At 46.8% G+C, this 21617-nt stretch overlaps 1 protein-coding gene across 2 annotated transcripts in view; it reads left to right on the top strand.

Moving 5' to 3' along the window:
* Window positions 1–286: 286 nt before the first annotated feature.
* LOC144767911 (histamine N-methyltransferase A-like) overlaps window positions 287–21617 on the top strand; it is a 254126-nt gene continuing 232795 nt past the window's right edge. For both annotated transcript variants that reach the window (XM_078651250.1, XM_078651251.1), the window contains exon 1: window positions 287–377. The gene's annotated coding sequence lies outside the window, so the exon portion shown is untranslated. The remainder of the gene's footprint in view (window positions 378–21617) is intronic.

Consider the following 21617-nt stretch of genomic DNA (forward strand, 5'->3'; position numbering starts at 1 on the left):
ATCCATCTCTCTGTGATGATGGGTGGGGTGAGGGTGTCCTCATCATGCTCAGCTTCATTTTTGCCTTCAGTGCAGCCTCCGGATGGTGTTTATTTAAATTACAATAATCATTGCAGTGAATAATTATTGAATTAACTTTGAACATCATAAAAAAAACCACTGTAAGCATTTTCTTTATGTCACAGAGTCATGAGGCATTAACTCATGACCCTGTGACGTGGAATCACCTGCTGCACAGAGTAGATCTTTCCCTTTCAACGCCTCTGAACCAGCAGCTGCTGGACAACAACAGGAGAAGCACAGCCAGCCAGCCAGCAACTAGCATTGACACCATCAACCGGCTGACTGACCAAGACAGAAGCTGCCTGATAACTGGGGTAAGTCTGAAGCATTAATTATTGTACTTTTAAATTATTTTTGCAATGTTTGGATTATTTAAATATGCTGCTTTTTAAATATTTTAACATATTGCACAGTCTGTTTAGTATATCTAGTATCATGATTCATGAGTGCTTTTCAAATAAACTTGCAAGGGTTAATGTGTCCCATGCAAAGCACATCATGTAATATGCAATGTAATATGCAGATGACAGATTTTTATTTTATATAGCTAGATAAGTGGATTTCTGCTTTTAATACAGCGCTTGTTTTGTTACTTACTGTTCATAAATTGTAATCCTTCCAATATAGCACAGTGAGCTATAAAAAGCATGCGACTCTTAAACCTTGTAACCCTCACTTACTTTTGTAACACAACCTGTAAACTGAAATACACACTTTATTTAATGTTAATATATGTGTACATGTGATCTAAAGTAGTTTGACACACTACATGTGGATGAGTAGCACTATAAATAGAAATTAAAACAAAATAGTGGTATTTAAATTGTCATATGTGCAAATACAACATTAAAAGCAAGCTTCTTATGATGTGATAAGCTTTCAGCCTTTCTTTCTGCTCCATTGCATCCAATCAATAAGAATTTAAAGCAAGACTACTCACCCGTAAGGCTCTCAAGGCGCTGTGTGTGGGGTTTGGGGGGAGGGGATCTGTGATTGATTTGAAGAGCCAGGTCTTAAGGTCCTTCCTGAATTGCGGACGTGATGGTGATGGCCTGAGGTGCAGAGGCAGGGAGTTCCAGAAGTTAGGAGAAGGATCATTCTCCAGCAGTGGTCTTGCGGATATGTGTGATGGTGGCCTGGGAAAGTTGGGAAGAAGGAGAAGTGGTAGCTGTGGTATGTAGGTCTAGCAGTGTGGAGGGATTTGTAGGTGTGCACGAGGAGCTTGAAGTTAATTCTTTTGTTGATAGATAGCAAGCGAAAGGACTCTGAGGGAATATATGCTGTTATATCGCATGCCAACACAAACCATGCCATTCCAACGTGGTTGTAACAATACAAGTGCTGTTACAGCGCGTTACCATTACAACGCACACGTTTACCATGCATATGCCTTTACCTTGCATGCCATTACAATGCAAAGGTATGCGTGGCAAAGGCATTTACTTGGTAAGTAATTGCGTGTGTCTGTTTGTTTGTAGATATACATATTTTTAATACCCCCAGCAACCGCAAAATTACCCTTTGTACCAGTGCCAATAACCATAACCCTAAAATTTAAAATTATCCTTACCACCCCAATACCCATACCCCCTAAATCCTAAAATTACCCTTAATACCCCAAAACCCAAACAAACCCTGAACCATAAAACTAACCTTGCTACCCCAAACCCTACAACTTAAAATTATCCTTGGCACCACAACACCCAAATACACCCTGAACCCTAAAATTACCCTGGACACCCCAAAACCCACCCTGACTCCTAAGATTAGTCTTGGTGCTTCAAAACATATACCCATCCTGAACCCTAAAATTAATAATGGCACCCCAAACTTGTACCCCTATACCCCAAAACCCAAACCCACCCTGAATCCTAAAATTAACCTTGGCACCCCAAAATAAGCGTGGGCGTAAATCGGTTTCGCAGGCGAATTTGCGGATTTTTGACGATTTCGCGATCCGCGAATCGCGCAAAAAGACCCAATAATTCGCAAATTCGCAAGCTATGAATTATTTTGCTTGGTTGCCCTTGAAAAATACAATATCACGCGCGCGGCGTTGACTCAGAGCCTGCCGAGTTGTTTTTCTCCCGGTTTTGCGTGTGCTGCGCCATTTTTGATCTTGTTGCGTGATCGCGCGAGAGTTTTTCGAACGCAATTCCGTCATCGCGACTTGCCATCTTGCACGGCGAGAGTTTGACAACGCTAGTCCGTCATAAATGCCCGCGACGGCGCGCAGCTGACTTCCGGCGGGAGGTTTGAACAGCTCGAGTTCCCGAAATTGCAAAAATTGCAATTCTGCACAAGAAATCCACAGCATGAAGCATAAACCTTGTGAAAATGATAATTTTGATCAGAATAACTCCTCAGATTGACATTTGGCTGCACTTTTTGGTTCAGGAGTCCATTTTTTGGGGTGGGGTGGGAGGAAGGAAGTGCCTCAGAGTCTCCAACTTCCTGTTCCTGTCCAACAGGCTCCTCCCAGTTCTTTGTCCATGTACTGGCCACTTTTCATTTGGCTGTTGAGCTGGAAGGATTACTTTTTCTTGCTGCTGGTGGATTTTTGTATTTGAGGACTTTTTGGACTTTGGAGTTTGGATCACTTTTGGACTTGAGATTTTACAAGTAAGTTGGTGTTGTTTGTTTGGGGCATTGCAGTTGAGTCAACTCCAGTTCTAAAATTTTTTTCACAACTTTAACAAAATATATATTGTGGTGGCAGCTAGCCACAGTATCTAGTAGGCCCAGGGTTAGTCATGGGTGCATGATACAATTGTTTCTCTGATTTTTTTTTTAACTTAATTCTGATTTATGTCATGGAATTTTAGCACACTCTTATGTGTTTTTTATTTTTTTATTTTGGGGTGCCTGTAAAGCCTCACTAGCCAGTAGGCCCAGGGGTAGTGAGTGGTGCATGGGCCTAGTCTTTCTGTGGGGTGTCTTGAATTTAAACATCATTGAGGGCGTGGATGGCATGGGATTGTGGTGATTTTTATGTGTTTTTTTATTTTTGGGGGTGTTGTTGGGGACTGGGCATGTGGATGGGGGCCATTTTGAGTGCTGGTACAGGCAGGGCCTGGCCATGTGCTGGGGGGCAAGGGGCCATTTTGAAGGCAGGCAGTGTTCTCAGGCCTGCACCCATTTTGTCTAGCTTTCATCCATTATGCCCAGGGGTAGTGAGTGGTGCACAGGCCTAGTCTTTCTGTGGGGTGTTTCGAATGTAAACATCATTGAGGGCATGGATGGCATGGGATTGTGGTGATTTTTATGTGTTTTTCGATTGTTGGTGTTGTTGTTGGGGACTGGGCATGTGGGTGGGGGCCATTTTGAGTGCTGGTACAGGCAGGGCCTGGCCATGTGCTGGGGGGCAAGGGGCCATTTTGAAGGCAGGCAGTGTTCTCAGGCCTGCACCCATTTTACCTAGCGTTCATCCATTATGCCCAGGGGTAGTGAGTGGTGCATGGGCCTAGTCTTTCTGTGGGGTGTCTTGAATCTAAACATCATTGAGGGCATGGATGGCATGGGATTGTGGTGATTTTTATGTGTTTTTCGACTTTTTGGGGTGTATAACTGATGTTCCTCTGTCTTCCATTGCTTTTAGGTGCACAAGAGAACCACCAGTGCCAGGAAGAAGTCCTGCAGCGGTATGTGCAGCACAACGTCACGCGACGTCACGTGTGGCCACAGAAAAGACAACTCTGCAACTCGTGCAACTCCGGCCTGCTGTGCTGACATCTGAAGAAGATGGGCCCAAAGAAAGGTGGCCGTAGCGCCTCAGCGAAGAAAGTTGCCAGTGCCACTGCCAGTAAGAAGCAGCAGAAGAAGCAAGTGGCACCACCTATCAAGGAGACAGGTGTGCCCACCGACACCTTTTTTGGGAAAAGAAAACTACGCCTGCAGCAGCAGCGGTGTCCGCCGGGGACCAAGCTGGAAGCAGCACCTCCGCTTCATTGGGCTCAGTGACACCACACCAAGTTAGGTCCAAGACCATGAGTGCTGCTGCGGCAGCCACTTTGGTTGTTCAATCACCATCGACCAGTGATGTTGGTTCATCACAAGAAAGTACCATCCAATCAACGCCGGGTGTAACTCAGCTGGCGAGTGTTCAAGAATCACAGACGCAATGACAACCACAAGTGCAACTAGTACAAGCGCAAGTACATGGGCAAGGAAAGGGAAAAGTACATGGGCAAGGAGAGGCGCAAGTACATGGGCAAGGAGAGGCGCAAGTACATGGGCAAGATGAGGCGCAAGTACATGCACAAGGAGAGGCGCAAGTAGAGGTGCATGGAGAGGTGCAACTACTAGAGGTTCATGGAGCGGCACAACTGCCTACAACGCTTGTTCCTCCAGAAGTAGGGGCACACTTACACTTACACTTACACTTCTTAATGATTCACTCGGTAATGGGGTTGTCCCTATCTCTCACAAATCCGCGGTTGTCATCCCCATTTTAAAAAAGGCCGGCGTCGACCCATCATCCCTTTCGAACTATCGTCCCATTTCCCTCTTACCTTACCTTGGTAAGGTTTTAGAAACCCATGTGACCAGCACCTTGAGCACCCACGTGGAGATAAACCACTGCCTCTCCCCCTGCCAGGCGGGCTGCCGGCCCCTCCACTCCACGGAGAAGGTGGTGATCTCAGTGATGGACGGGCTACGTGAAGGCATCGATACCAACCTTCCACAAGCCCTCATTCTCTTAGATCTGTCCGCCGCTTTTGACACGGTGGACCATTCCATCCTTCTCACCCGTGTCAAGGCGGCGGGCATAGAGGGCTTAGCCTTCGCATGGCTCGAATCCTTCCTGAGCGAGAGGGCTCAGGCGGTCCATCTTGCCGGCTTCACTGCCGCCTCCTGCAAGGTAGTGTGTGGTGTTCCCCAGGGCTCTTCACTTTCCCCTCTTTTGTTTAATTTATACATCTACCCCCTCATTTTTATGTTACAGCAGCTCGAGGTCACGGTGTTCAATTACGCCGATGACCTCCAGCTAACTTTCAACCTTTCCCATTCTTGAATGTCCAAACTGTCATGTTGTTCATTCAGGACTGGATGAACTGCAACCACCTCAAACTCAATCCGGACAAGACGGAGTTGGTCTTGACCGGAGGTGGTTGCAGCCCCTGGTCTCCCTCCCACTGGCCCCTTTCACTTGGTGTTCCCCCACTCCCTGTCCCTAAGGTCAAAACTCTTGGCATTCTCCTCAATTCCCAACTCTCTGTTAACCCTCAGGTTAGCTCTGTTGTGTCCTCTTGTTTTTTTTTCCCTCAGGACAATCAGGAAGATCTCCCGTTTTTCCCCCCCCGGCTTTAAAAATTATTGTGATGGCAATGGTGCTCTCTCGCCTTGATTATGGCAACATAATCTATAATGGTGCGCCGGCCTACGCTATTCACCGTCTGCAACTAGTTCAGAATCAGGCTGCTCACCTGATTCACGGCCTGCCTAAATTTCATCGTGCCACCCCTTTACTGCAGGCATTACACTGGTTGCCTGTGAAAGAGAGAGCCTTATTCAAACTTGGCTGCCTCACTTTCCAGGCCAAAATGGGCACCGCTCCCGAGTTCATATGCTCTGCCATCAAGCCTTACATGCCTGGCAGAGAACTCCGCTCCACCCATCTGGCACTTCTGACCACCTCACGTTTTAAAAAGAAGAAGGCTGGTGGAACTAAATTTTCTGTTCTTGCCCCAGCTTTCTGGAACTCCCTCCCTGTGGGACTCCGCACTTCACCTTCCTATACAGAGTTCCGAAAAAGCCTTAAAACTTTTCTTTTCTCCCGAGCCTTCGCTGCCTAAATTTCACCCTGCCACTGCCACTGTTCGCATTCTGAAAAGCGCCATGAAACCGCTGGGTAAAAGTGCGCTCAATAAATATTTTTAAATTCAAATTCACATTTTTAAATTCAAATACATCAGGAAATTGATATTCAAGTGGAAGAATCATCCGAGGAAGCCACTCCTCCTGAGGATGATCCATTGTCTTCCAGATCCCTAGCAAGAAAAAGGTTAAGGAGGGCTGCTACTACTATAAGTTCTTCTTCAAGCCCCCTTCATTTTGATGACCTTGATCTTGATTGGAACCCACCAATGGAGTCTGAGAGTGAGTCACGCCATGAGCCGACAAAGGTAGCTAAGCCTAAAAGGAAGGTTCCCGCAAGGCTTCGACATATGGTTGCTGACGATGAACAAGAAGTGGTGCCTTCTGCTGCTGATGAAGAGTCTGACAATGACCCAGTCATCACAGACAACATTCCAGCCACAGCGGGCATGCAGCAGACAAACATATTAAGCCTAGCCCGAATGGCTGCTGAGCGGGATGTGGTAGGCGTGGCACTGGTACCACCACCAACGCGGTTAAATACAACACCAACATGACCTCCAGCTTCCATATTTTCTCGTCAGAAGGGCCGGCAGGGACCTCCATCCAGCTCGACCTCCATTACCTCAAGTAGTGGTGCTGTAAGTGAACATCAGAAACCAATTCAGCCACTCCCATAATCCACTTCATCTGGCATTGAAAGTCAAAGTAGCGCCTCCACCACCAGCAGACCTCTCCAGTCCCCAGTTTGGGACTTCTTTACTGTTAGCAAAAAGGCCGAAAACATGGTCATTTGTTTGATTTGTAAAGTATCAGTTAGTCGGGGTAAGCTTGGTACCAACTATGGTACCAGAGGCCAGAGAGGTCATCTCAAAAAACACCACCCTATCCAGTGGTATGCGCACCTAAGTAAGATCCAGGAAGTCCAAAGTAGAACTGATCCAAATGTATCCATTGACATTGCATCTGATGATGATGACGAGAGGCTGATCGTGTAGGGGGGAAGTGAAGAAGCGACAGACATTTTTTCTGGTACACCCAGTACCCCTGGCAGCAGCACTGCAGTGGTGGCGCCCACACCCTCTACCCCTGCAACATGTATGAGGCACACTTAGAGTCTGGGACAGACGCCAATGCAAAAAACGAAATCAATGAGCCTAACTAGTTTGAAGTCTGCATCATCATCATCACGTAAAACGGTCCAGCGCAACATTAGCAGCATGTTTTGGTCGGATGCGCCATTTGAACGCAACCGCCCAACGGTGCGTCTGTATAACGCAAAGCTGGCTAAAATGCTAGCGCTGGACCTTCTCCCTTTCTCTTTCGTGGAAGGGGTGGGTTTTTGTGAATTGGTGGCAACAGTCTGCCCTAAATGGAAGGTTCCTAGCCGGTCCTATTTTGCAAGGGTTGCTGTTCCAGCACTACATCAAGATGTGCTGGAGGTGATTGGCGCAGCTATTCTGAAGAGTGCTGTTCACACTATCCACATGACAACAGACATGTGGACCAGTTGCCAAGCCCTTGATTACATGTGCATCACTGCACACTGGGTCTCTTTTGCAGGGGTCGAAAAACAGTTAAAACACAAAGATGTGACGCAGAGGAAGTTTTTCAAGCTACTCGCAAACATGCAACAGTAGGCATGTTTGCCATGGAGAAATCTTACACTGCACCTAACCTTTTGGAGGAGTTTAACAGGAAGGTCAATGAATGGCTGCATCCAAGAAACCGCACAGTTGGTTATGTTTCCACGGATAATGGCAGTAATATAGTTAAGGCTATGGACAACGCTGGCTATTTCAGAGTGCCGTGTTTGGCGCACAGTATTAACATCGTGGTGCATACCTTCTTGAAAACAGAAGAGCCAGTCGTCAAAGTACTGACCATCTGCCGAAAAATCTGCACACATTTCATCATTCTTTTAAGGCCCGGAAGCAGCTGAGGAGCCTTCAATATGAACGTAAACTGCCAGTCAAAGGACTAATCCAGGAGGTGGCAACACGTTGGAACTCAACCTTTTACATGCTTGAGCGTCTGTCTGAGCAGTGGGAGGTAATACAAGAGTTTGTCTTTAAACTGGGTTCTACTCACAAAGACTTGATGCTAGAGTTGGAGGAATGGAAGCTAATTGCAAGCCTGACAGACATGCTTCGTCCTTTTGAGCTCTTCACGCGTGAAGTCAGCAGGGAGGACTGTTCTTTGACCAAAGCTATCCCATTGTTGCGCATGCTAGAGCACCAACTGAAGGAGGTGTCTTCAACGTTCCGAGATGATGGTGAAAAGCGAGAAGCATATGGTTTGGCGGAGAAGTTATTATGGCGCCTACTTGACAATGAAAGGCTTAAAAAGATACATGCAGAAGAACATTACATTTGTGCCACTATTCTTGATCCAGGGTACAAAAAGGCACTGCCCACCAATACTTTAATTCCTTTTTCTGAAGCAGATGTTTCAAAGTACAAACATTGGCTAGCTGTGTCAGCCACTCGGTTCGAAAAAGACCGGCAGAACCTTCAAGGAGGCAGCACAAGTACAACTGAATCAGCAGGCCATCCGGCGTCAAGTTTCACTTCTCAATCCATGGCCGAAGGGAGTCACTTTCCCTCACAGCCGTTAACAACACCAGCAACCATATCATCATCCTCACCTGCACCAGGCCGCAAACAAATATTGTCGGAAGGGGATTGGCTAACTCAGCAAGGGTTAGCTCGGTCCACTGATGTATGTATGTATGTATTTTTATTTTTGTAAAGCGCACATTTCACCATTAGGTCTCACAGCGCTGAACAGAGGATATAGGTCATGCGAGAGAGAGAAGTTGTTATGCTGGTGCCTTGAATAGTAGTGTTTTGAGTTCTTTCCGGAAAATTTTATGATTCTGATTGGATCTTAAAGCCATAGGCAGTGAGTTCCATGCCGTGGGGCCCACCTTCGAGAAACTACTGTCTCCATTTCTGGCAGTACGGACCCTTGGTATCTTTAGGAGATATTTGTTTGAAGATCGTAATGTTCTTTCCGGGCAATATTCCTGAAGTTTGTTTTTTAAATATTTCGGGCCTTGTCCATTTAATGATTTGTGCACTAGGCAGCAGATCTTAAACCTTATGCGCTTTCTGACTGGAAGCCAGTGCAGTCTATTCAGGCAAGGGGCAGAGGGGGTACGTGGGGGTAGGTCAAGGGCCAATCTGGCCGCTGCATTTTGGAGTGTCTGCAGCTTACTTAGTGTGCCCTCGTTTGCGTCAGCGAGGAGAGCGTTGCCGTAATCAAGGCGGCTGGTAATTAAGCCTTGAATTAATGGTTTACGGTAGGACAAGGGCAGCCATTTGAATATTTTCCTTAGGCTCCTCATGAGACCTATGCAGGTGTGTACTAATTTATTCGTATGATGAAAAGGTCGCAGATGGTACGCAAAGTGGATCAACCCTGGAGAACCTTGAGTCAGTGGTACAGGCCTATCTAGATGACCCAACAGAGGTCTGTCATAATGAGAACCCATTGGGATATTGGTATACGAAAAGCTCAAAATGGCGACTGATCACCAACCTGGCTCTAAATTATTTGTCTTGCCCACTCGCAAGCGTGTCTTCTGAACGTGTTTTCAGTGCTGCTGGTGCCATTGTTACTTCAAAAAGGTCCCGCCTTTTGGCCAAAAATGTGGAGAGGTTAACAATAATCAAGATGAATCAGCACTTCATACCACCCGATTACAAAATACGTGAATGCACGCAGGAAGAAGAGGACACCGACTTAGGTGACGACGACGGAAGTTCTTCTCGGTCATCAGACCTACTCCCATCTCAATTCAAAGACTTGGAGGACAAGCTCTGTTTCCCTGACACCGAGGACTGAAAATTACTTCCTTTTTTTCCTTACTTATTCACTTTTATTCCTGTGTGTCTTTCTTTGTTTTGCTACTTTTACCACAACAAAACTCTAATCACCTAATCACAATAAGTCCATCATCAGCACTGTCTTCATCTTATTTTCCTTATTGATTTGAAGGTGCCGCAGTCTGCATTCAGATGTTCACAAGTTCACAACTCAATCATGCTCCTCTATCCTCCTCCTCCAGACTCCCCCTATCCATTTCCCTCAGGGCAGATGGATGGATTATGGAGAAAAAACAAACTTTGTCTTAGTAGACGAGTCCCCTCAAGTGGGACTGAAATAACTGACTGACTACATGCTTGCTGATTGTTGACAGACCTACTTCTGAAATTTACAGGAGAGGCTGCCCTGTGGGCCCTCACTTTCTGAAGAAGATGCGGACATAAAGTAGAACAGGTAATGAATAATGAGAAGATGGCATGCAGTGGACAGCAATGGCTGTCTGTCTCTGTTGAAACCAATTGCTGTTTGTTTTTTGTGAACAGCGCAATTTGCCATGTTTTCAATATACCAGTATTGCAGGTGTTTGGGTTTATTTGGGGGTGTTCTAGATTTGCGGTGCTGGGTCGGGGGGTCTGGGAGCACTGCTGGCACAGTCTAATGTTGATTGCATTTGTTTTTCAGGAAATCCATGGTGGAAAAGGGGAGTTAGGGCCTAGCTGCACAGGGCATTTGGATTGAATTCCAGGTTGGCCCGAAATTTGCTAAGTCTCACTTTTTAAGGTTTGCCTTTTTGGCTGTTTGGGGGTCTTCTACTTGTTTCTGCCTGGGTTGACGGGTCTGGGGGCATTGCTGGGAAGGTCTAATACCGGATAAAAGTGTTTTGGATAAAATACATGGTGAAAAAGTTTTTCACTTTTTAGCGTTTTTGATCACTTTCATGTTTTTGGGGGCCTGCTTGGGGGGGTTCCTGGTGTTTGGGGGTGGGTTTGGGGTCTTGGAGCAACGCTGGGTATGGATACTTTTGATTGCAAGAGGTTTGAAGCAAATCCATGGTGGCAAAGGGGAGTTAGGGCCTAGCTGCAGAGCGCGGGCGGAGTGATTTTGGAAATTTGCCTGAAAATTTCTGTCCCCATTTTTGTATATTTGGTTTTTGCCTGTTTGGGGGTCTTCTACTTGTTTCCGCCTGGGTTGACGGGTCTGGGGGCATTGCTGGGAAGGTCTAATACCGGATAAAAGTGTTTTGGAGAAAATCGGAGTTGAAAAAGTTTTTGCGTTTTTGCTCACTTGCTTGTCTTTGGGGTGCTGTTTGGGGGGGTTCCTGGTGTTTGGGGTGGGTTTTGGGGTCTGGGGGCACTGCTGGCACAGTCTAATTTTGATTGCATTTGTTTTTCAGGAAATCCATGGTGGAAAACAGGAGTTATGGCCTAGCTGCACAGCGCGTTTGGACAGAATTGAAAGAAGGCCGATTCTAAGTATGAGATTTTCCATTTTTGCTTTTTGCCTGTTTGGGGGTGTTCTGCTTTTTTTGCGTGTGGGTTGGTGGGTCTGGGGGCATTGCTGGGAAGGTCTAATCCCGGATAAAAGTGGTTTGGAGAAAATCCATGCTGAAAAGCGTTTAGCCACTTTTTTTTAACTTAGGGCTCGTTAGGGTTAGCACTGGCAGCAGTATTGCATGTGCTTGAGAGTGTTCTAGATTTTTGCAACTGGGTTCTGGGGTCTTAGAGCACTTGTGGGAATGTTTAATTTTGGTTGCAAGTGGTTTGAAGAAAATCCATAGTGGAAAACGGGGGTTTTGGCCATACTTTCTGAGTGTGTTTTGGCACGATTTGAAATTAGGCCTCTGCGAGGTAGCAGCAGTATTCTGCACGTTTTTGGGAGGGTAATGTGGGGTGTTCTAGATTTTGGGAATTGTCCTCTCTGAAAGTGACAGTATAATTTTTGCACTACACAGATTGCCTTCTATATATTTTTTTCTCCGAGGTGTCTTTAACACTTACTGTTGTGTTTTTCCATCATCAATTACAGGCAGGCTTTTACCCTGTGCCATTGATGTACTACTCAGGCTTACAATTAGCGATCCGCAAATCCGCATCAGGCAGGCAGTGGACAGTCAGTGTGTCTGGTCACCAAGATTGATCGTCAGAGCATCCGATGGAATGAAGGAGTACCGCGAATAAGAGGAATGGCTGGATGCATCAACTTCACAAATTCAACGGGACAACTACAAAAAACAGTAACAGTATCCAAAATTCTCCTTATCTTTTAAATGATATTCTTGTGAACTTGAACTTACTTCTACGAGTGTGACTCTGTGCATTTGTTTGATCTCTGCTTCAAATTCATCCCTCCAGCTATTTGATACGTCTTTGCTATGTTTAACACTAATTTAATGTTCTAAGTGTTTATTCTCTGAGGGCAGAGAGGCAAGTGAAATTGCGTAATGACTGCAGCCCTGTACTGCCAACTTGTACCTTCGTAGTTACTAGTAAGTTGCAGTAAGTAGTAGTACTACTTTTCAGTAAGCTAACCATCCATTTAGTAAACAACTTCTGGCATGCAGTAGTGCACTTCCTATATGTCGCTTTAAAGGCTTATCAATATCTTCACATCCAAAGATTTGTTTCTCTTCATTTGTTGTTTGACTGTCCATGCTGTGTTTTTTTTCCTCTCTACCAAACTTTCCCAAAAACCCCATTCCCATCCAATTTTCAAACCCTAACCCTCTTCCCCCGGGCTGTGTGGTATTTCATTGAGGTGTGACTGACAACAACAATAAATTCTGCAAATTGCTGGGGAGGATAAGGTCAAAGCAACCAGAAGTACATGTGCGCCATCGTGGATTGATAAGAACATCCTCCTCCTACACGATGTGAACAATCAAACGCTTAATGCTTACCTTACGTTGGCACTGCCTAGGCTACAATTTAGGGCACTGTTCTGTACCGTACTATCTATTGTACTGTTTCTAATGCTACGCTCAGGCCACTCAATGTTTAATTTCCTCTTTTTTTCATATGGTGATACTGCAAGTGTGTACCACTACTGCTACCAGCACAACAATGATATTGCATCCGTCGAGGATTCAAGTCAACAACCAACCTTAATCACCATTTGCAATGCAGCCAGCCCTGGGGCTACCCCGATTCTCAAACACGAATCACAGGTAAGATAAGCATTTGGAGAGGTAGAATAATGGGCTAGGACTGGGAGGAGAGCAGAGATTGCCAGTACTACTAGTAAAGTACTAGTAGGGCTACTGAATTCACTAACTCGGTTACTGGCACTTTGGTGCATTTCAGGACTATATGTTTCATTCATGCTGGTAAGTTGGAAGAAACCAAACGTCCAGTAACCACCGCCCTCCCCCACATAAAAGAATATGAACGCGTATACTATGTTTTGGTATGAAAAATAATTATTAAGAAATATATTGAGGTAGTCAAAAAATGAAATAAATTAACCCAACTCACCCCCCTACCTAACCCCAACCAATGTCCAAAAGTCCCCTTTCCCAAACACCCAATTCCCACCCCCCAACAGTCTTTAAAAAAGGGGCAAGGGACAGTCACTTCCTCCAGTGGTGTAGTTTTGCAAGCTGTTGCTTCATGTCCCGCTGCTCTTTGCGGAGCTCCCGGAGCTGACGCTGATGTTTTTCGGCCAACCGCTCCAGGTAGTCCACTCTTTTGCGTAGTCGGCGCACACGATCGATCCAGGATCTGGGGGGGGGCGCTGATGTTGTTGCTGCTGTGCGGCGGGAGGCTGTCAGGCCACGGCTCCGTTTGGCTGGAGGCTTTTGGCTGGTGGACCCGGGGGCAGTGGAGGAAGATGTAGATGTTGATGTCTCCTCATGCTCCCGAGCACACAACCGCCAAATAGCCTCCAGCTTACGGGCCCTGGCCCGGACAGCCATCTCCTTACGGGTGAGCTTTTTGGGAGTAGCATCTATGAAGAAAGAAAGAAAAATACTGTAGCCAATAGTCTTTAACATAAAGTCAAAATAATTCAACGGAAGGTTGACACTCAGTAACACCAGCAAGTAGCAAACACAGTATAACATTTTGGCATGTATCTTTCCGCCGTCTTTGTAAGCCTGTGACACTGTGAGTTTCAGGAATTCCACTAGCAGCACTATAGGTGGACTCACTACTACATACATAGTCAGAGAGTACTAAAAAAGACCTTTTTTACTGTTTTTCTCTTGTTTTGCAAAAGAAATTACTGGTATGTGAACTTGTGGTAGCCGCCATAATGGCAGCTCACTCAGCTTTCACCCAAGAAATACAGACACAGGCCATAATGATGCAGACTAGCAGTACTTTAAGCAGTACATGCAGGTGGGGATAGGAATGTCTTACTTTTCTATAGGGGTGGCACTGCCACTGGCCATACTTCATCAACTCAGCGTCTGCTCTACTACATCATACACCTCTGCTATCGATGAGGAGGATAAAGAAGATAACATCCAGGCTTCCAAAGTACGTCAATGATTCTTCTTAATGTCTCAAATGTACCAACATTTCTTTTTGTCAACAACCAACTAACACCCTTTTCATTATATTTTGGAGACCACCGTCTTCTTTACTTATGTTGAATTGCATTCAACAAAACCATACTTTACAGTCATAAATAAATATTAAGACTCGCTCGTCCTTTGTTTCACCCTTCTTTTAACTTTTCATTTTTCACATCCCTAAACTACATCTGATATGACTTGACTTCACAATAAAAATTTGCCAGCTGAGTTCAAGTGAAATTGAGGGGGCCATTGGTTACCCGAGAAGTACCGCCGCTAATGCTATTACAAGTCAAGGTTGACTGTCTTCTCCGTGATAGCCCAAAAAGTAGTTCTAAATTAGTAAATGTTCTTGACAATACAGTGTACTTATACTAGTGTACTACTGTACAGTACATCATACACTCCTTTACCAGCCTACTCAAAAAAATTTCAATAAGTAAGGAGTATAATAACTTACCACTATCCGCCGCCGCTGAGTCTTCCCCCCCAGCTCCTCCTGTTGGCACCGCCGCATCCAGAGTGGACCCCTCCGCACTGCTGGCCCCGGCACTGATGGTCATCTGTGCCGCATCAGATGTTGTGACGTCTAGGAAAAACATGTCATATTTTCAGGTGCCATACACTACCCCCTATTTTGTCTCGTAATGGAAGAACATGTTACATAAAAAAATTTTTATTACTGGGATTGAAAAAAAGTTACGATTTTGGGGAGGGTGTTAACCTTTTATATGCTTATTCCATTAAATGCTACACTTCTTCTTATGACAACTGATGAATGCTTGCTTAACGTGCACCATTTTTCTCATTACAGAAAGAAGATTCCATTGCCCTTCTGCCAGACGATTCAGCAACTACTACTGAGTCATCACCAGCAGTACTTTAAGTACTTTAAAGAAGGTGGGGGCTCACGCACAGTTATTCTAATGTAAATGTAAATGTAAATGTACAGGAATTTATATAGCGCAAATCACCAAGCGGTTTCTAAGCGCTTGCTTAGGGAACCCGTCCTGTTATTCCCCTGTGAGATAACCCCAGCAGGGTATCCGCAAGGTGAAAGCCAGGCATCCCACCGCGAGAGGCCGTTGTGGAGATTAAGGAAGCTATTGCCCAGAGTAGCAGAGTGTGAACCCGTGAATCGAGTAGGCACCGGAGCGAGAATTGTCGAGTCCATGGACATTTTAGGACTCAAGACCCCGCCGAGCCGGGAATTGAACCCTGGTCCCGGGCTGACCTCTGCTTCCAGGTCTGCCTCCTCTAACCAGTGAGACACACTTCTCCACAGCCACACTTCTCCTAATAATTTCCTGTGTCTGTTAACTATTATAAAGTTTGAGTCATACTAATTTCATTCATGGGAATGTTTTTTAAACTTTAACGTCATCTTCATCCATCAGAATACTACGCTATTAAAAATAAAGAAATAATGTTTTCATTTCTTAATTGAAAATAAAACTTTAAAACTAACAAACACTGTGTGTTTTTTTTCATGAGTGAGTGAGTGGAAAGGTTTGAACTACTGCACTTGGCAGTCATGTTTCAGTGACTCAGATAGGCCGGGACTCGGAGGTAGTCTTCTTCTGTTCTTCTGGGTCGTAAAATCATTGGTCAGACATTCTAGATAGTCGGTCAGGGGAATGGGGGTTCAACTTCTGTTTGGACTGAGGTATGTCGAAAGTCGAACTGCACCTTACATCAACAATGTCCTATTTATCTTTTCCATACTTCTTTGTGTGCAGAATAGTCCGTGAAAAACTAGTGGTATGGGATGTGCTCCTCTCAAATCAAAAAGGCAACTGCTACCTTTTACTTGGTGTAAACAATGAAATTTTGTTGTTGGAAATTGTCAAAGCACTTAAATTAAGAAAACTGGAATAGACAGCAAGGGCAACCCAGAGGACTGCACTCAGTGCCTAGAGCTATTGCTGTATCAGAGTTTTGTTTCACACAGTTTGCCGAATGGGCAAGCTTAGCTACCTACACAGACCGACTCATAATTGTAAATAGTAGTAGCACAGAGAGTGATGGTAGAGGCAGGATAAGAATGTAGAAAGTAGTCTACATTAGAAGAAGATCAAAGACTATTTTGTAAAACATAGAATTATTAGGAACCAGTTTGTAATGAATAGGAGCTGTAAAGGTTAGGGAAGTATAAGTATTAATATAACAATAGAACAACTTACTGGGGCCAGCAGAAGAGCCTGCAAGGGTCTGAGCCTCTCCACCTTCTGCTACCGGAGTCTCTGTCGCCGCCGGCGCCTTGCCCCTGGGAGGTCCTGGTGATCATGAAATAATGAAACACAACATGGATGATTGTTTTTTGGGAAATATTTGATTTCTTTGTACTCAATCTAAAATTATGTCGGGGAAACAAATTAACATCAATTGCATCTGATCTGGTCAACTACGAGGATAATAGTACAGTATTGCAGGATTCGCAGACCATCTAATAGGAAAATTCAGTAATTCACTAACTACATCAACAACAAAAAGGTTCTACTACGACTGCCATCACTCATCAGCACGAGACGTCGCGTGACAGACACAGTCCGTCATCATGATTGCAGACCACTAACAAATGTCCTATAACAAGTAATAAATAGTATACTCAACGTATCAATCCACCACTATCTCTTCAAAGTGGCAGCAGCAGGAGTATAAAGAAGGACTAGACTTGAGTCTACTGTCTCTAGCATTACGTAGTAATGCTCTCAAATGACTAAAAAGTTGCAAACAAGTAAGCACAGTAGCAACGCCAATAACCAGGCGAGCACCTGCAATGACAGAAGCTATTTAAACATTAATTTACCTGCAATGTAATCGAATCAGCAGCATTCGTACTCTTCAGGAAAAAAGTAGATTAGCAATATAACAGAGCAGAAGGAACAAAAAGTAGTTATTAAATAGCTACTTACCAAGGCCAGGGATCTCCACACCGAGCAGGTCGAGCATGTCATGCTCCCGGTCCAAGATGTCACTCCATGGGTGCGTCACTTGCTGGTATGTGCGCCGGACCCCATACTCCTTATACATGCGTCGGCACACCTTCTCCCACAGCTGGCGATGCTCCCGGAGGCTGTAACCGGAATCAATCCGCCCACCTGCTGCCACGGTTTTAGGGAGGTGGACTTGCACAAACACCATCAAGGCTGCCACCTCCACCGCGGAGAAGATCTCCCTGGCCTGGACTTCCTCGCCCCTCAAACACCCGAAAGGGAGCCGGGTATGGGGTGCTGGGCCCTTCCCCTTGCCCTTGTCGCCTCCCTTAGCCATTGTCCTGGACACAACAAGAAGGAAAGAAGAATAGGTGTGAAAAAAATAAGAGAGAGAGCGAAAGAAATAAAGTAGGTAATAAAGTTACAAAAAGTTAAAAAAAACACAAAATATAGATGTAGGAAATTGAAGAGAGAGATAATAAGCAAAAAAAGACAAAAAAAGTTCAGCAAAACATAGGATTACGAAGATGTGTGCGGGCACTTAAAAACATCTGTAGGCGTGCCGAGCGGGTATGGCGTAAAGCCTATGCCAGCGACAAAAAAGCTCTGTATTCTGCTGCTGTAAAAATTTACCACCGAGCAGTGTGCAGAACCCGTGCGGCATACTACGCCCTACAATTCCGTACCAGTACCAACCCCTCCAAAACTATTTTTAAAGCCCTGAAAAGATCTTATTTCCAAAAAAGTGATCACGACACACCAGGGTTCCATTGCCCATTGTGAGGCTTTGGCAGCATTCTTCTTGGAAAAGGTCCATGCCATCTACAGAGCCTTTCCTATGGCTGCCCTCCCTGTTGTTGGCCTCCTTAAGCCCCTTACCTTGGATGTGTTACATTCCTTCCCGAGATTAACATCGGTGAGCTTCGGTAAGTTAGCCCAACAGGTTAAGTCAGGATCCCCTGCTGATCCTCTTCGCCCGGCTCTGTTTAGTGACTTACCATCTACTGGCCTTCCACCGGTTTGCTCCCTCATTAACATCTCTTTAGCATCCGGCATGGTTCCAGTGAAGTGGAAACAGGCGGTTGTCGTGCCTATCCTCAAGAAACCAACTTTGGATGCCGACAAACCTGAGAACTACCGCCCTATTTCCCTTCTCCCGTGGCCTGCCAAAGTTGCGGAGGCGCATGTCAACTCTGTCCTCTCTGATCACCTTTTACAAGCTAACATCTTGGACAGGACGCAGAATGGTTTTCGAGCAGGGCACAGCACGGAGACGGCTCTACTTTATATGGTGGAGCATTTGCGCTCCGTGCTTGATGCGGGTCAAACGGCGGCGCTGGTGCTATTAGATCTTAGCGCCGCCTTTGACACCGTGGCCCACCCGATCCTTCTGCAGCGCTTGGAGGAAGCCGGTGTCACCGGTCTGGCGCTCCAGTGGTTCCGATCTTTCCTTGCCAACCGTTATTTCTGCGTGGCCGTTCCGCCCTACCAGTCCAAATTCCATCCTCTGGAACTGGGAGTCCCCCAGGGCTCCTCGCTGAGTCCCACATTATTTAACCTATATGTGAGACCGCTGGCTGAGGTTGTCAGGCATTGGGGCATGACTATGGTGTCCTATGCCGACGACACCCAGCTAGCGGAGGTGGATGCCCCCAGATTCCAGGAGGGACTTCGGGCGGTCGCCAGCTGGATGACCTCCAACTGTCTCCAGCTGAACGCAGGTAAGACGGAGGTTATGATCTTTGGCAAGCAGACCGAACTCTGGGGCGACAGGTGGTGGCCATCGGACCTGGGCCCCACACCTATCCCGGTTGCCCAACTGAAAAATCTTGGGGTGTGGCTCGATCCATCTCCTTTTGAATGCCACACTAAGCGCACGGCTGCCTGTTGTTTCGGCATCCTGCGGGGTCTTCGACCCGTATTAAAATTCTTCGATGCGAAAACCAGACAACTCGTCATCCAGGCCACCGTGATGTCACGCCTTGATTATGCCAACGCCCTTTTATTGGGCTTAAATCAGGCGGAACTCACTCGCCTGCAGCGTGTACGGAACGCAGCAGCAAGAGCGGTCGTGGGCTTGCCCAGATTTTGCTCTACTTACTAACACCTTGTGCACGCTGCATTGGCTTCCGATCGCTCGTAGGATTCAGTTTAAGGCCCTTTGCGTTGCCTACAAAATTATCAAGGGATCACCTGCCTTGATTCTTGCCAACCTCTTGTCCCGTTATATCCCTGGCCGTGCTCTAAGATCTTCTGACCTACAGCTTGCCGTGGTTCCCCGGTTTAAGCGATGCCGGGCCGGCGGCCTCTCCTTTCAAGTGCGAGCCGCCGTGTTATGGAATTCCCTCCCCTTTGAGATTCGTGCACTCGGGGACTTGTTCTCCTTCCGGCGGGCTGTAAAGACTTTCTTGTTTCCTTAGCCCCTTGTTCCTTCTCCCTTGCCTTGTTGTGTTGCTACCTGACGGGCGCCAGGACGCTCCTTTGCTGGAGCAACTGTTCGCCTAATAAATCAACTTAACATAACTTAACATAACATACTTACACGTAAAACACATATGCTTTTATCATTCATGCCTATACAATGAAAGGCATGCGTGGTAAAGGCATATACTTGGTAAAAGTGGTTAAGGTAAGTGTTAGACCTGACACCTTTGGCGTGGTTCTTCCCCCATCTTTTTGCCTCTGCCTCATGTGTTTTTGATGCTGTGCTGGATTTCGTTTTTGCTGGCTTAGAGGCTTTGGACACTCTGCCACTGCTGATCAGTGCCAGAGTGTAAGTGCTCCCTCTGTAAATTGCCATATTGATTGAATATACCTGATTGGCGTATTTGTATCACCATGGAGTCCCTAGTATAGTGCACTGTGTGTGCCAGGGCTGGTGATGACAGATGCTACTAGTGGGCCTGCAGCGCAGATTGCGCCACCCACATGAGTAGCCCTAAAAAGGACTCAGGCCTGCCAGCGCAGGGCCTGTGTGCAGTCAGTGGAGGGCCCTGTCCCCCTGGCCAGTGTCTCCACTGGCTGGGCCTAACCCTTCCCTGTCTGTGCACATCAGCCACCCCTATGGAAGGCTCAAGGTACCCCCCTGGGCAGGGTGCAGTGTATGGATAAGGTAGAGCATGTACTAGTGCAGGTCACATGCTCTGGTAGTGGGCAGCAGCCATTTTATGTGCTCACTGCTGTAAGGCTATCTTGCTCCATAGAGTAACATGGAGGAGGCTGGCCCCATGGGATACCAGCCTATCTTCCCATAGGAACAAGAGGGGACATGAGAAAGATATCCCTGAACTCAGAATTTAATGACACATATTTTAGTGAAGGGTGTTTTTAAATCCTATGTTGGAGAATAGCCCTTTTACAAAGTGGCTGTTCTCTTGTCTAAGCCTTTCTGTGTGCCTGGGTTTGTGGAATGCCTGTCTGGCCTGGGTGTGACAGGGGGGCTGCAGAGCCCCCGGAGGAGAGGGTCAGAGCCAGCCCGAGGATGAAAGGGCACATCTGCTGCCAGGGAGGTGGGAGGAAGAAACGCCTGATAGTGCTGGGCTGTGCCTGCCTGCCCCCCCATGCTAGCTCCCTCCTGCCGGCCAACTGACACCTCTGACCCTGAAGCTGACAGGAAGAAGAAAACCAGAAACACCTCAGTGCTCCGCAATCCCCAGAACTGGTTTAGACCGGGCCCAGGGCCCCCTTGCACAAAGACTTCAAAGGACTTCAAAGACATTGAGAAGTATAAGGAAAGGACCCCTGACTACAGAAGTTTAGATTCTGAAATTCTGCAATCAAGGAGGAACCTCCGCTGGAAGAAGGACATCTGGAGAACTAAAGGAAGACTGCCTTGCTGTGTGCTCTAAGGGCTGACCTGTTCTGCCGTGCAACTGAAAGCTGAGGAGGAGAAAGGGACTTTGCTGTGTGCTGGGACCCTGCCTGCTTGAAACTGCCAGGACTTTGCTGTGTGCTGTGTCTACAACTTGAATCTCCAAGGGCCTGAGAAGAGCTGGCCTCCTGTTGGGAACCCAGGGTTAGAGGTTCCTAAAGCTTTGCCCAAAAGCAGCTGCAAGATCGTGCTGTGGTGACCGGGGACGTGTGGTACTCGACTGGGGAGCGTGAGGAGGGGATCGGTGTGCTCATCGGCACATTCCCAGCGAGGGTCGGAGGCTTGTGGTGCCTCCCCTCGTGAAATCCGCTCCCAAGGGGTTGTGAGGCCGAGAGGGGGGTCTATTCATGACCGGCACCCTCCAAAACCCTTTGCCGCCAAATCACCGTCGCGGCCCGGGGCCACGGAACACCCTGCGAAGCTGCCGTTCGTGACCAGGAGCTGCGGGGCCGAAGATCGAAGCCGCCGCGCTCCCATTGGACGAAGGAGCCAAGCCCCCTCACTAACGCCGCAACGGGATTGGCCCGTGCGGCGCCGCGTCATCGCCGTAGCTGAGTGGTGATTGGCGGCCTGAAGCGTGTCACCT

This window comes from Lissotriton helveticus, chromosome 7 (assembly GCF_964261635.1).
Source record: "Lissotriton helveticus chromosome 7, aLisHel1.1, whole genome shotgun sequence".
NCBI classification, from domain to species: domain Eukaryota; kingdom Metazoa; phylum Chordata; class Amphibia; order Caudata; family Salamandridae; genus Lissotriton; species Lissotriton helveticus.